The sequence below is a fragment of the Malus domestica genome, chromosome 11, assembly GCF_042453785.1.
Source record: "Malus domestica chromosome 11, GDT2T_hap1".
In the NCBI taxonomy this organism is placed as follows: domain Eukaryota; kingdom Viridiplantae; phylum Streptophyta; class Magnoliopsida; order Rosales; family Rosaceae; genus Malus; species Malus domestica.
This window is the reverse complement of record NC_091671.1, coordinates 7022972-7037531: the sequence shown is the minus strand read 5'-3', so window position 1 is coordinate 7037531 and position 14560 is coordinate 7022972. Positions and strand designations below refer to the sequence as shown.

The 14560-nt window shown below is 35.8% G+C and overlaps 1 long non-coding RNA gene across 2 annotated transcripts; it reads right to left on the bottom strand.

The window, feature by feature from the left end:
- Window positions 1–7385: 7385 nt before the first annotated feature.
- LOC114819474 (uncharacterized) lies at window positions 7386–10108 on the bottom strand. Of its 2 annotated transcripts, XR_003766645.2 has the most exons (4): window positions 9494–10108; window positions 9130–9241; window positions 8472–8986; window positions 7386–8103 (listed from the first exon to the last, which is right to left on the bottom strand). It is a non-coding gene; the product is annotated as an uncharacterized lncRNA (long non-coding RNA). The 2 variants fall into 2 exon arrangements; XR_011572901.1 differs by having other exon boundaries at window positions 8472–9241.
- Window positions 10109–14560: the final 4452 nt, after the last annotated feature.

Here is a 14560-nt window from a genome sequence, read left to right as displayed (position 1 = left end):
TTGGTGGGGTGGGTGGCTTTCCGTAAAGGAAAAGCCTGATCTAACGGAAGAAAAATCGCACAACAGGACAAATTTTCAAAAGCCAATAGATAATTTCTCCAACAGTGTCTGCCGACTCTTTCTTACGTGCACACATGTGCGAATTTACACAAGTGTACAAATTTATTGCTTGTTATCGATCATTAAATCGTTATAAGTTTGATTTTGGTCTAGGTTTTTTTATGAAAAACTAATTAAAAAGTTTTGAAAACTTTGAGTTTTAACGGATAAAATAAAGGGTAAAATAAATAGTACCAGAATTGATTTTTTAATGTAAAAATATGATTTTTCGTTAAAATGAATAGTACTGAGAACTTTTCATTAAAGTTCATTTTTTTTTATGCTTTCATGACGGTCCAAATATGGTAAGAAATGAGACGAATTAAGCATTGGCTCAAAATTCCATTAAACCCAACAAGATTAGTTTTGTCATTTTGTATTCTCTTTAACAAGAAAAAGACAAAAGTGAAAGAGAAATGGATGCATTGCTTACGAACCCCAAATTTTCAAACGACAATACATGTCTCGAGCCATCCTCACTCTCTCGTGGCATTACAATTTTATATCATTTCACGGTAGAAGCATCGCAATTAGAGTTGCATATTTTTTTATCATTGTGTAAAAATATCTCAAAAAAAAAGTTATTCTTTTGTTTTCGGTCAAACAACTAATCTTATTAAAGATAAAACAAATTAAACTATAGTTTGTTAAAAGCACACTAAAGTAAAGTTGCAGTCATTTTCAAAAGTAAAGTAAAGAAACAAGCCCAAAAGTAAGGTAAATTTATTCATTTTGAGATTGTTAGTCATGCAAATTGAATGAACAATTTTAAAATAGTGATACTATCAACGCATTTATTTTTACTTTTAACACATCTTTACTAATTTTTATCCTTTAAAATAATGTTTTTTAGCCAAAATTAAAACTACATAAGTAAATGCATCAAATTAACAATGCAACTGCTACAATTTTACTCTTTGCATAACTCAATACATTCAACGCACACATTCTCGCATGGGATTTGCTCTCGTGACTCACTCATAAAGTGATATTTTACACTAATTTAATTATACACAACTAGGAATGAGCAAATACCCATTGGTTAAGGGTAACCGTGGTTACCCGCCCATTTAAATTAAACGATTATGGTTATGACTAACCGTTTAGATAATAAACGGTTATGGGTATAACCGTTTACCCGCGAAATTTAAATGGACGGTTATGGGTATTAACCGTGGTTATAAACCGGTAACCGTTTACCCATTTATTTTATATATGTAAAACTAACACAAACCAAGTTCTTGATCCAATAATACTTAGCACCCAATAAATTAGCAAGGAATTCATCGGTCTTTTTATCAATAACACTGCTACAGGAATGATGATTCTCATCATCAAGGAATTCTCCAAATTAATTTAAATTATTTGTGGGTAACCGTGAAATTGACATAAATGCTTTGACAGAAATGTCTTCTAAACAATTTTTGTAACCCAATAATACTTGGCAAATATTATATTTACTTTCATTGGTAACAGTTAAAAATATCATCCGTAAATTATTATTTCAATTATTGGAATGGTATAAGGACTTAAAAAATTAAAATACGGAAATGTATGATGAATGTACCTATAACGGTGTTTAATTGTCAAAAAAAAAAATTATGACATTTTTTTTTAAAATTTCAAGTTGTTAAAAAACATGTAAACGGGTGAAAAATGGATGATGGTAAAAAAAAAGACAAACGGGTTAAAAATGGTAAATGGGTAAATGGGTATTAAACGGTTACGGTTAAATAGGTATGCAGTTATGGGTATGGTTAACCATTTATAAATGTTTATGGGTATGGGTATAACCGTTTAGGCAATTACCCAACGGATAAACGGTTATGCGGGTATGAGCAAAAATAGTTATGGGTAAATAACTGCGGTTATCTGCCTGTCATAACCGTTGCCCATCCCTATACGCAACATCCAATTTGACATTACATATGATATTAATCTCAGCTAAAAGCATCAGAAACACACACCTATCTCACATATTTAAATCATACAAATAGACAAACTTTTCACATTCTCACACGAAACAAAAGCGTGATTTAACGGAAGAAAAATCTCACAACATGACAAATTTTTAAAAGCTAACAGATACTTTAAATAAATAATGAAGTCTTTATGTACTGTGTGATGTAAGAGTGGTGGTTGTTATCATTCAATCAATAATGATCCATTTTAGATGGATAAAGCATCTGATACAAAGTGACGAAAAAAGAATGGGGCCCGTTATTTGTGCGTGCAAGCTGGAAAAAGAATAAAATATTTAAAATCATTTATATGTGTAGTGAACGATTATGATGAATTGATATTTTCCGCAATACGCAAATAAGGATTCGGAAAGGATAATGGTTACAGTTTCTCACATGCACACTCTGTGAATTTCACACAATTTTGTGTACATATTTACCCGTTTATTAACAAGTGTAGTTTCTTTGTTACAAATCTAATTTGGGTCTAGTTAGCGCTCACACGTTAGTAACGATGAGTACTATCTCGATATACTACGAAATGAGACAAATTAAGCACTGGCTCAAACGTCCACGTATCAGCTGAACCCAACAGAGGCATTTTAGTCAATTCTCACTTTCAAAATTAAAATTTGATAAAGTTGGAACGGGTTGTCACAAACTTGTTAGAGAATTTGAATGTTGAATGCTATCAAGGACAAGGACATATTATGTTTTTTTTTTGGAAATAAGGACATATTATGTTACCTCACCAATTAGAATACACATTTTGGTTTGGTGCATCATTTCAGTGTAAATTAGATAACCAAAAGGATTCAGTTCAGTTTAGTTTCAAACTTTAGCTTGGTGCATCATTTTGCCAAATTAGCAACTGAAGTAAAGAGACAATAGATTTCAGAATGATCATTTGCCATCTCTACAAGTGTAGAATGAAGATTGTGAGCAAACTAATCAACGTAAAACGCACACTCATTCTCCTTCAATTCAATTGTAATTCAATTCAACTGTATAGCTCTATAATTTTCCGATACAAAACGACATATAATGCCAAATACTAACTGCAAAATGCAACCTATGGTCATCCATTCAAGTACATTACTTCTCGACACTAACCTGTAACTCTAATGTTCTGCAGTCATTTTTCTTGAGCAAGCGGTCATCATCGAACCTGTTAAAATTAAAGGGATGGGATGCAAAGACATATCTATACTAACAATATTTTAACTAAATAAGGAAAAATAAAACTGAAGCCCATTCTACGACAACAAATCAGCATTATTTGATAATATATCCATTAGTTACAATAATATTTGCCATGGATGAGTTTTCATATTTTGAAATCGTTGCTTAATAACTTCATGTTTGATATCATCGAGAATGTCTTTCTCAATATAGGCAATTCAACAATCATCTGTCCCTTGATCTTCCATTTGATTGAGTAATCAATTCTTCACAATCCTCATAGCACAAAACGCCCTCTACACTGGGAGATGCAACTAGTAACATGAGTGCCAATGTCAACATCAAGTAAACTAATGGGTAAACAGTTTCTTATTTTGTCTCAACCATTTTTTGTGCAAGATTCGCAATCCCATTCAATCCTAAAAACTCAATGCTGGAGCGCATGTCCATAATGTGCATCTTAAGCTGATTTTCAAGTATCGTCAAGTGTCAAAAAGCTCCTTAAAAAAACAATATCATCAAGTCAAGTGCCGAAAAGCCATTCAGGTATACTGAGCAAGCCGAATCAACTTTTGTTTGTCAAAAGCAGAGAACGAATATCACCTGGATTCACACAAAGAAGCAACTCAATATTCGTCTCAGCAAAACGAATATTTAGCTCTTGAAGTTGCATATCAATAACATTACAAAACATTTCAACGTGATAATGATGCATACAAGTCCCCGCTGAAGTTATTTTATCCCTATAGTTTGAAAGATGTCATTCATGTTAGGAACTTTAATCTGATGTTTGTCACATACAGAAAAAAAACCTGAGTGAGTAAAGAATCAACCACTTTTTGAGCTCTTCTTTACATATGCTAAGTTAATGATTAAGTTAATGGCGTGTGGGAATTTTGACAAGGAAGATCACTCAGAGGATGGTTCTAATGGAATTCATACTTGTTTTCATTCCCTTCATGATTTTGTTGGTTTTTCGAACTCACGCTGAAATATAAGAACACACAATCTTTTAGAAACAAAAAAAACTCGAATTCACGTAAGAATGCAAAGATGCGCAACTTTTATATTACCATGATAAAAGGCGACCTTTATTAGATCTGCTAACATGATGGTACATGCCATTTCACATGTGGTTGCCACCACTTTCTTTTCTTTTTCTTTTCTTTTTCTTTTCTTTTTCTTTTCTTCACGTGGCCACTGGCCACACACCTCACTTTTTCATTCCACCCCTTTTTTTATTTTCTTCCACTTTTTCTTCACATTTTTTTATTTGTCTGCCACAATCTCATCACTTTTTTACTTCTGTATTGTATGCCAGGCACCACCATTTTTTTTTTTCTCTTTCTTTAACCTCTTTCTTTTTCTTTTCTGTCTCAACTTTTACTTTGAAAGAAGATCGTGGTCGGATTTTTTTTTAAAGAATTTTGATACTTCTTTAATTATATTCGTTTATAATATATCGCACGATTAATTTTTATTTGGTATTGTTTATATTTAATTTTAAATAAAAATAATTAAAATAATTTTTAACATATATACGATAAATGGATATGATTAAAGAATCTTTAGAATCTTTACGAGGAGAATTCTACGAAAATCCTCATTCATCTTTTTTTTCTCTTTGTTTTCTCTTTGTTTTCTTTCGTCTTTCTTCTGCCTTTTCTTCACGTGGACTCCCCCTTTCCTTTTCCTTCATTTCTTTCTGCAATTCCACCATCACCTTCTTTTGCTTTATTTTTTTTTTTCTCTTCTTTACTTTCCATGTTTTCTGTCTGGCAGTGGCACCAAGGCTGAAAGGACCCTTTTGTATATATCCAACCAGCTCGCATGGGTAGCAAGTGCTTCTTTATCACAAATAGTAAAAAAATGTTATGGTACTCTATTTGAATTTAATTTTTTAAACTCAAAAATAATTTTTAAGTTTTATGCCTTAAAAACTTGTTTTGTAAGACTATTTTTAAAAACTGAATTCAATACTAACTAAAAAATATAGTATATTATCTAAAAACATAAAAAGTGAGTTTTTAGAGTTTTTAAACTTAAACTCACTCATTTTTTTTCTCTTCCTTCTCCTCTCTCACTTCAAACCTATCTCTCTCTCTTTTCTTCTTTCTTTCTCCTTTTTTTTTGTAACCTTTTTCGTCTCTCCTCCAATCAGCTCCTTTTATTTTCTTGGTTCTTTCTCTCACTCATCTTCCTCGTTATCTCGTCCAATCCTCTCTCTTCTTTCTCTTGCCTTCACTCCTCTCTTACTTTCTTTCATTCTCTCTCCTTTTTCTTCCTCTCATGCGACCCCCTATTTTTAGATCTATTTATCTAGTTTAAGTCATAAGATTTAAAAAATTTAAATCGCAAACCAATCAAGTTTTTGAGTCTTAAAGAAAATTGTTTTCAAGAAATGTTCTTAAGAAATGTTTTGAGAAATAATAAAATTTTCAAATAAGATACCAAACAGATCCTTAAATCTTTGTATGATTGATAGAGAATAATTCGTCTGTGACTAATCATTCATCGGTGTGATTAACCACTTTATCATAATGGTAGAAAAATGTTAAACTTTTGCATGACGTTATGAGTCCGAACCTATTGATAGCTAATCACCCATTGATGACTAATTTAACAAAATTTATTATTTGACCAAAAAACATAATATTCGACGCCACAGCTCGAATCCACCGTCAAGACAATCTCCGACACGCCGTCTCCATACGCTAGCTTCCGATCTCAGAAGTGGGTTGTCGTTTCCGTGGCTGTCGGAGGGTCACCAAAAATTTGTAGTATGTAGTCATAATGAAATTACAAGAGAAGGCAAAAATCGTATAGAAATTTTGTATGGAAATCTTATGGAGAAAAACAAAAACAAGAATTCACAATCTTCAATCTCCAATACATTTCCTCCATCAGAGTTGAGGTTACCGGGAGGTTTTCCCCAGTTTTCCTCCAATGCAGACCACGGATGGACACGGTTTGGTTATGTGCGGTTTTAAAGTGAAACTGAATTTTTTGCCAGTTCGGTTCGGTGTGAATTTGAAGCTTGAACGAATCAAGATAAAACCAAACCATTTGGTTGCGATTTAGTTCGGTTTCAAACGGTTTTAATTTCGGTTTCAAACCATTTGCAAACTAGGATGTTGTAACAACTAGAGGCAGACCCACATGAGCACCTGTCTCGGCATCAACGACACAAACTGTATAGATTTCATTTCCTTTGGTGTCTTCTGAATATGCCACCAATTTGTTGTGTGGACAAACCTGAAGAAGGATTAAGAAAATGAATTTGAAATGTTGGTGTTATGATCCCACATCGACTACACTTATGGGGTGTAGGGGTTCTTAAGTCCTTGGTGTCCTCCCACCTATTGGACTAGTCTTTTGGGTTGGGCTCTTCCCTTGGGCTTGAGTACCTAACATTGGTATCAGAGCCTAGGTTCCCGACGCTGCGGAGGGGGTGACCTGGAAAGGGCTACCTTAACGGGATGACCAAAGGGTGCACTGCCGTTAAGAGTGAAAGCCATCAGAGTAAGGGCCGCCGTGGGCGTCGGCTTCCGAAGGGTGGTGTAATGTTATGATCCCACATCGACTACACTTATGGGGGTGTAGGGGTTCTTAAGTCCTTGGGGTCCTCCCACCTATTGGACTAGTCTTTTGGGTTGGGCTCTTCCCTTGGGCTTGAGTACCTAACAGTTGGGATCGTCATCATATAAACCACTGCATTGTAATGTTGGTGTACCACTCATCCAAGATTTACATGCTGCGGCGGAGCATCAGGTCCGGTGGGCATGCTATCATACACAGAGCGGAGGTTCGGCGTCACCCTTGCGGCTTTTGGTTTTGGGCATTATGCGGAACGTACTCTATGCCTTTTCGTTCAGGTATTTTGGCAATGTGATTCAGTTTCGGCTTGATTTCAGATGTTCAAAAGCAAAACCAACCTGTTTTTTCATGCTACAGTTCAGATTCAAACCGAAGTCGTTTTAAAACCGTAAAAATCTCCGTGTTTTGATTTCGATTTTCGTTTACACTAGTAAATTGGCCCACGCGATACTGCGGGACTTAAATGCATCAGCCTTAACTACATGAATATGACACATTTAACCTGGAAAAAAATTCTACATAATCATGAATGAGCAAAGGGATAGATAAATGAACGGTGTCGGTAATATAATTCACCTCTCCTTCGAGCTTTTCGATTACAAATATATAATTGAACAGTCCATTTCGAATCATATATACATAGGCAGAAATGCAAAAACTAAACTCCCACCACATAAATTAATCAGTAACCAAACAAAGCAAAATTCTTGGAGACCAGAACAAACCCAATTGAATTTTCATGCAAGTTATTGTAATTGAAAAATAAAACATATATTTAAGTGCCCAAAATTTAAGCTTTACACCATATTTTGTTCTTCTAACACACACAGTTCTTTGGCCTTTAGGTAGTTTTTGTGGCTTTCGATCAAAAGTTTGTACTTGTATACAAAAAGTAAAATAGTCGATTGTAGACATTGTATTGCATAATATGCCTACTTCATATAATTGCTAATAAAGGAACAATTCCTTTCTTTACTGACATTAAAAGGAACATCAATTCCATATAATGTCCATTGCTTTCATTCTCAAGCACGCACCATAAATAAACTAACGAAGGATTCAAAACTTCAATGAACTTTATATTTACTAATTGCTATAACTCAAAAGCATGGAATTGTCTTCAACTTTTTTCTCAATCCTCTATACAACCAATCATAACAAAAGAAGGAAAAGGATGATGCTTACCTATTTATCGTTGATCACATGCATCTCTTTGATTAGTCTATTATCTCCCCATGCTTCTCAAATTACTGAACGAAGGTATCTATGACCAGATAATACAACAGACACACCGCACAAAGATATAAGCAAAATTTGATGAAAACCCACCAATATTCCAAAGCATAACAAAGTTAGAAGCCGTTAACAAAGTCCATTGAGCATCAAAATTCACCAAAATTCATATCAATTGTTGTTAAAATCTTAAAACCCCAATCCCATGATATTTTAAATTCAAAAAAATTCTGGGCAGCAAAACACTATCAAACTAACATGATTGAAGAAATTACTAATAAAAACAAGCGGGGAAAATTATAGAACTTGGGTATTGCCTAAAACCCCATCATGTTCTCAGTTCCAAATTTTTATGGGCATTAAAAATAAAGCTTATGGAATGAAGAGTAATATTATTACCTTTGCCAGACACAAAGTGGCCGTAAAGGAAACTCAATTAAACCCACGTTCCAATTCAAGCAAACTCAACAACTTCACCACAAATTAGATCAACAAAAAAGAGAAATAGGAGAAAAACCCAAATACAATGGGGGGAGAGAGAGAGAGAGAGAGAAATTTGAAAGCGTGAGTGAACCCGCGGCTCCCCACTGCTTCAAAAGGATAATACAATTCTGCAAATAAATAAAAAATTGAATTTAAAAGAGGTACTACAATTTCTGGCAATGAATGCTTGGAGAGAAAAGCTTTACCTTTCACTCGCTTTTGATTCCTGTAGCCACAACAGACACATCGCTTGTGACAGTTTCAAAGGGAATTGCAAATTCAAAATTCAACAATCTAAACCATAACTAACTCACAATTTAGTTCCATCAATATGATAGACCTACCAGACTGTCAACAGGCCAACAAAAGTCAACATAAACCCTCTATAGAAATAGCCCAATGGTAGGATTATGTAGTCCGACTGTGCTGAACTAAATAAGACAAAATTCAAGTGATCAAAGCTAATCCAGAGCTTTCTCCGCTCCCAAACACAGCAAGAATCAGAACGTGCGTCGTCAATTTCAAGAAATTTACAGAAAGAAAGAAAGAAAGAAAGGGATAGAGTAGTACAAACCTCAGATTAACTGGCCTCAATCCTCTGGATTCCCTCATTATCGCAGCAGAAATCAACAAAAGCATATACATAAAGACATTTTATCAGCTACTGGTTGGAACACCTTTATTACCTGCCATAAACAGAGAGACAATTCGATATAGGAATCTCATTCCACAAAACTTCTTCAGTCCGGGCCTAAACAACTGCAAGCAAAAAAATCCCGAGGATACATACTTTCATCCAAATCATCCACCGCCATTAACAAAACCACACCCTATATCTTCCTTCAACTAAGATTAAAACAAAAACTGAAACCCTAATCATTTCGAAACATACTTTTGGAATCAGAATAGAAAGGAAACATGAAATTAGATGATCATACAAAATTGGGCCGGGGATTGGACTTGTGCTCAAAATTGACCTCTTCCTCTTCAGATTGATCGCCGAACCTGGTGCCGCTTCTCTTCCCCCCATTGTGTGTTACGACCAGATCCCTCTTAAGAAAGGGATTAAATTAGGAGGTAAACCCACAAATTCCTAATCACAAAATTCCTATTTAATCAAGTTACCAAGGTCCTAAATTCTCAATTACAAAAAATCACACTGATCAAATAATTAGTTTCAGCAACCCACACATATTTTAAAAAAAATTTACAAATTTCTACGAAAAAAGGGACGGTGGTTTCTCCACCTTTAATCATGTGACATCTTAAGCATATTTACTCCAGACAAAAACAAAAAACAAAAAACAAAAAACAAAAGCATAAAGTAAACATACCCAACAGCAAACTGAAGATTTAGCCCTAGAAAGCTTTGCTGAACCCCTACCAACAAAATTTGTGAGAGCAAAGCAACTATCTAATACATGAAACTATGATTAGCAGATGAATTAAAATTAATGAAAATCCAAATCATTCAAAACCATTTCCATCCCAAATGCAATCGATTAACAGACACATCTACTTGGAATTTTAAAGTTGGGATTTATAAACCAAGGGCTAAGTAAAGAGTCACATATATAGTTTGTTGTATTTTGGTTACAAGTCTGTTACAACTGTCTATGTAACTAATCACTAGATTAGTCAGTTAACCAAGGGTAATTAGTCGCTAAACTATTTCTCACAAATGTATATAAACCAGTTGTAATTCCTTATTCATTAAGAAATGAAAATACCAGAGTTATTTCTAATATGGTATCACTCGCCTCTCTGCTCACGCACCGATCCTAGCTTCCTCTGCAATCTTTGATTTTTCTTCCCAATTTCGTTTTCTCTCTGCAAATCCTTGATCGACAATGGCGTCTTCTACCTCTTCGCCTGCAAATCCAGAAGTTTTCGCTCAGAATCCTACTCCCATTTCCTCAAATTCAGCTCCGATAAACCCTAATTCTTCGATTTCCTCAATTCCAATCCAAAACATCAGTTGTATGGTTCCTACAAAGCTTAAGAAGGACAATTATCTTGCCTGGAAAGCTCTTTTCGCTCCAATTTTCCGGCGCTACAAACTTACAGGTATCATCGATGGATCGGAGAAATGTCCATCGCCCTTTCTTCTCAATCAAAACGGTATTGGTACTGCTGTTCCTAATCCTGATTACGAGATCTGGTTTGAAAAGGATCAAAATATCCTGATCTGGTTGAATTCCACTCTCTCTGAAGATCTTATTCCGTTCACCGTTGGCGTCACCTCATCTCGAGAATTATGGCAGATTCTTGAACAACAGTTTGGCGGAGTCTCGGCGGCGCACATTCACCAGCTCTGATCGCGTCTTCATGCGATTCAAAAAGGTGATTTGTCAATTTCTGATTATCTGCAGCGTATCAAATGCATCTCTGATGCTCTTATGGCTGCCGGAGCCCTGGTGTCGGAACCAGATCTCATTGTTGTTACACTAAATGACCTCTCGGATGATTACGAATCTTTCATTGATTCGATAATGCTTTGCATTTCATCTACTTCTTTAGATGAACTTCACGGCTTACTCATGAACAAAGAGATCTTTATGCATCGCAAGAAGAAAGCTCATTCGTCGTCTCTCACTGAACCATTTCAAGCATTTGCTGCTCAAGCTTTGCCTCTCCAGCAAGGTCTCTTACCTACGCCTCCTCCCTCCCAGGCATATGTTGTTCCATATTCTACCTACAACAATCGCAACAATTTTCAGCGCAATAATCGTGGCCGAAGCAATTTTCAGAAGAACAACAGAGGTCGAGGCAACTATCGTGGACATTATACTAACTCTGGCCCTGGTAATGGTTCCTTTCATCATAATACTAGTCATTATAATCGCCACTCTGGTGGCTTTAATCGGTCTTCTGGAACTCGGTCTCCCTGTCAAATATGCAATTCTTTTGATCATGAGGCTCTTGACTGCTATGCTCGCATGAATCATGCCTTTGCTGGAAAGATTCCACCTGCCAAGCTTGCTGCTATGTGTGCTTCTACTGCCTCTTCTTCTCAGCCTACATGGCTTCTGGACTCTGGTGCTACTGCTCATGTTACCAATGATATCTCCGCTATCACTTCCCCCATTCTGTACTCTGGTGACGACAAGGTTTATGCTGGTGATGGCCAAGGTATGCCCATCCACCATACAGGTTCTTCTATTCTCCAAACACCACATGCTGCCTTTCGATTAAATAATGTTCTTCATGTGCCAATGATGCAATTCAATTTGCTCTCTGCATATCAGTTTCTAAGAGACAATTATTGCTCTTTAACTCTTGATTCTGATGGTTCTGTCATCAAGGACCGTTCCACTGGGAAGATGCTTTTTCGAGGCCCAGTTAGGGATGGTTTCCATCCTCTGCATGGTCAGCCATTCCAAGCTTCATATTCTGCACTTGTAAGCACTCAAGCATCTTTACAACAATGGCACAAACGACTCGGTCATCCTTCCATAGCCATTCTCCGAAGGATTTTACATACAAATAAGCTTGTTCCTCATACTTCAGCTTCTGTTCAGTTTTTTTGTGCAGACTGTGCTATTGGCAAAAATCATAAGCTGCCCTTTTCTTTTAGTACTACCACTGTATCCCATAGTTTGGATTTAATTCATTGTGATGTCTGGGGTCCCTGTCCAGTTTCATCAATTAGTGGCTATAAGTACTATGTACTCTTTGTGGATGAGTATAGCAAATACAGTTGGATGTTTCCTTTACAACACAAGTCTGAAGTCTTCTATACTTTTGTCATTTTCAAAGCATATGTTGAAAACTTACTTGGCCATAAAATCAAGATTCTTCGCACAGATTCAGGGGGTAAGTTCACTGGTTCTGCTTTTGCTTCATTCTTGCTTCAACATGGTATTTCTCATCAATACAGTTGTCCCCACACACCTGAGCAAAATGGGTGTGTGGAACGCAAGCATAGACATCTTACTGAAACTGCTCGGACACTTCTTGTTGCTTCCAAAGTTCCTCACAAGTTTTGGGTAGAAGCCTTTTTTACTGCATTGTATCTTATCAATCAGATACCTCTTTCTGGATCTTCTCAGTCTCCATGGGAAATTCTTTTCAAAAAGCCTCATGATTATTCCAAGTTAAAGGTTTTTGGTTGCTGCTGCTATCCTTGGCTCAAGCCATATATGCAATCAAAATTGGATGGTAAAAGCAAACCATGTGTCTTTCTCGGTTATAGCCTTCAACACAAAGGTTATCGGTGTTTGGACGTGTCTTCTAACAGAGTCTACATTTCAAGGCATGTTCTCTTTAATGAAGATCATTTTCCATTTCATCACAGTAGCTCTTCACAGTGTTCTTCCTCTGTCCCCTCCACTCCATCACCTGAGTTCTCCTTGCCATTTCCTCAATCATGTCCACCTGCACCACAGCCTTCTTCAGTATTCTCTCAAGGCCAACGCTCAAGCTCTTCTTGGGTGCATTCTCCACAGCAACCTCAACCTCCACAGCACCTTCAACCTTCACTTTTTAAACCGGGGATTAGGAAGGATTGCTAAAACACTCTAAACTGACTCAAATATGTAAAACAAAGTTTAAAATACTAAACTAGACTCAAAGAATGCAAAACTAAACTCTAAAACACTAAAACAAATCAAAAGACTCAAAACAGCAAACAAACACTCAAAACTGCCTAAAAACCACTTTCTAGGCAGTTTTGGGACTCTAACACAAATTGGACGAATTTTGGTTTTCTAATGACCTAAAACACCTAAAAACATATTCTAAGACAAGTTCTAGTTAATATGACTCAAAGAAATAAGGTGGGATTGATTTTGGACGAAAATAATTAAATGGGCAGATTGAAAAAGAAAACAGATTGTAAGACAAAATTGTGATGAATCAATGGATGATGGAATAGCTAAGGGGTTCTTCTCCACACATGAAATATATGCAACGTAAATCGATTTCCAGTTATCAATTTAATAAGTTGTGAACCTCGACACTCCAAGTTAATTAGGTCCGCTTAAATTAACCTTCAGATTTCCCTAGAATCATTGAATTGGATGAATATGCATCGCAAACAAATTATTCCTAACAAGTTCTCTATATGAATAGCATGATAAAGATACAAGTTAGAATCATTACGTTATGTGGAAATCATAAGCATCGACAAGGCATTCATAACTATGAAAAACATGATACTCTTGCCAGGAATCTACTTACGATCGTGACTAGCGATCTTCACTACTTGCGAATATAAATTCATAACGATTAGGTGAAACAAACTTATATCCTAGCACCAAATTCAAGCATGCAAATTAAGCGTGCACTTTCAATCAACATACAAGAATAAGTTCTAAATCAAACGGTTAAGCAAATTGTATTCACGACTTATGCAACGATAACTGAAAGTAATTAACTTATTTCACATATATAATCATGGTTTTGAATACACCCTTAGCCAAAACGAATTTAGCCAATCATACTTAAAGCAAAACAAAGATTACATGAATTAGACATTGAAATATAAGATAGAATACACCTAAAATTGTTCAACAACTCAGAATGAAGAGCCAAACAATTGAGTGAATCTGTCCCCTTTCCTTGCTTGCGGCAGATTGGATGTTGGTGGTTTCTTGGGTTATTGAATGATGTAGAATGGATGGGGGACGTATGGAAGTGTTTAGGGTTGATGGGTGGTGCGGCTAGGGTGGTTTTGGGTCAGAAAATATGGTGAATGGTGAAGGAATGGGGCTGTTGAAGATGGAGTTCAGTTTCTGGCGTGAATGATGAGTTTCTGGATGAATGGGGCTGTTTGTGGCTGCACAAGGATGTTTATTTAAAGGGATTAGGACATTAAAAACCCTAGGCTAATTAGGTAATCAGGAATTAAGTTTAAAGCTTCTAGAATTAGGAAACAAAAATCAGAAACTTAAGGGAAATTGACTAGAGGTGCGGCTAGGGTATTTATTCAGAAAGTTTAGAATGTTTTTAGGCTAGGAAATATTTTAAGTAACAAATATTTAAGTCACAACCTAGAGGGAAAA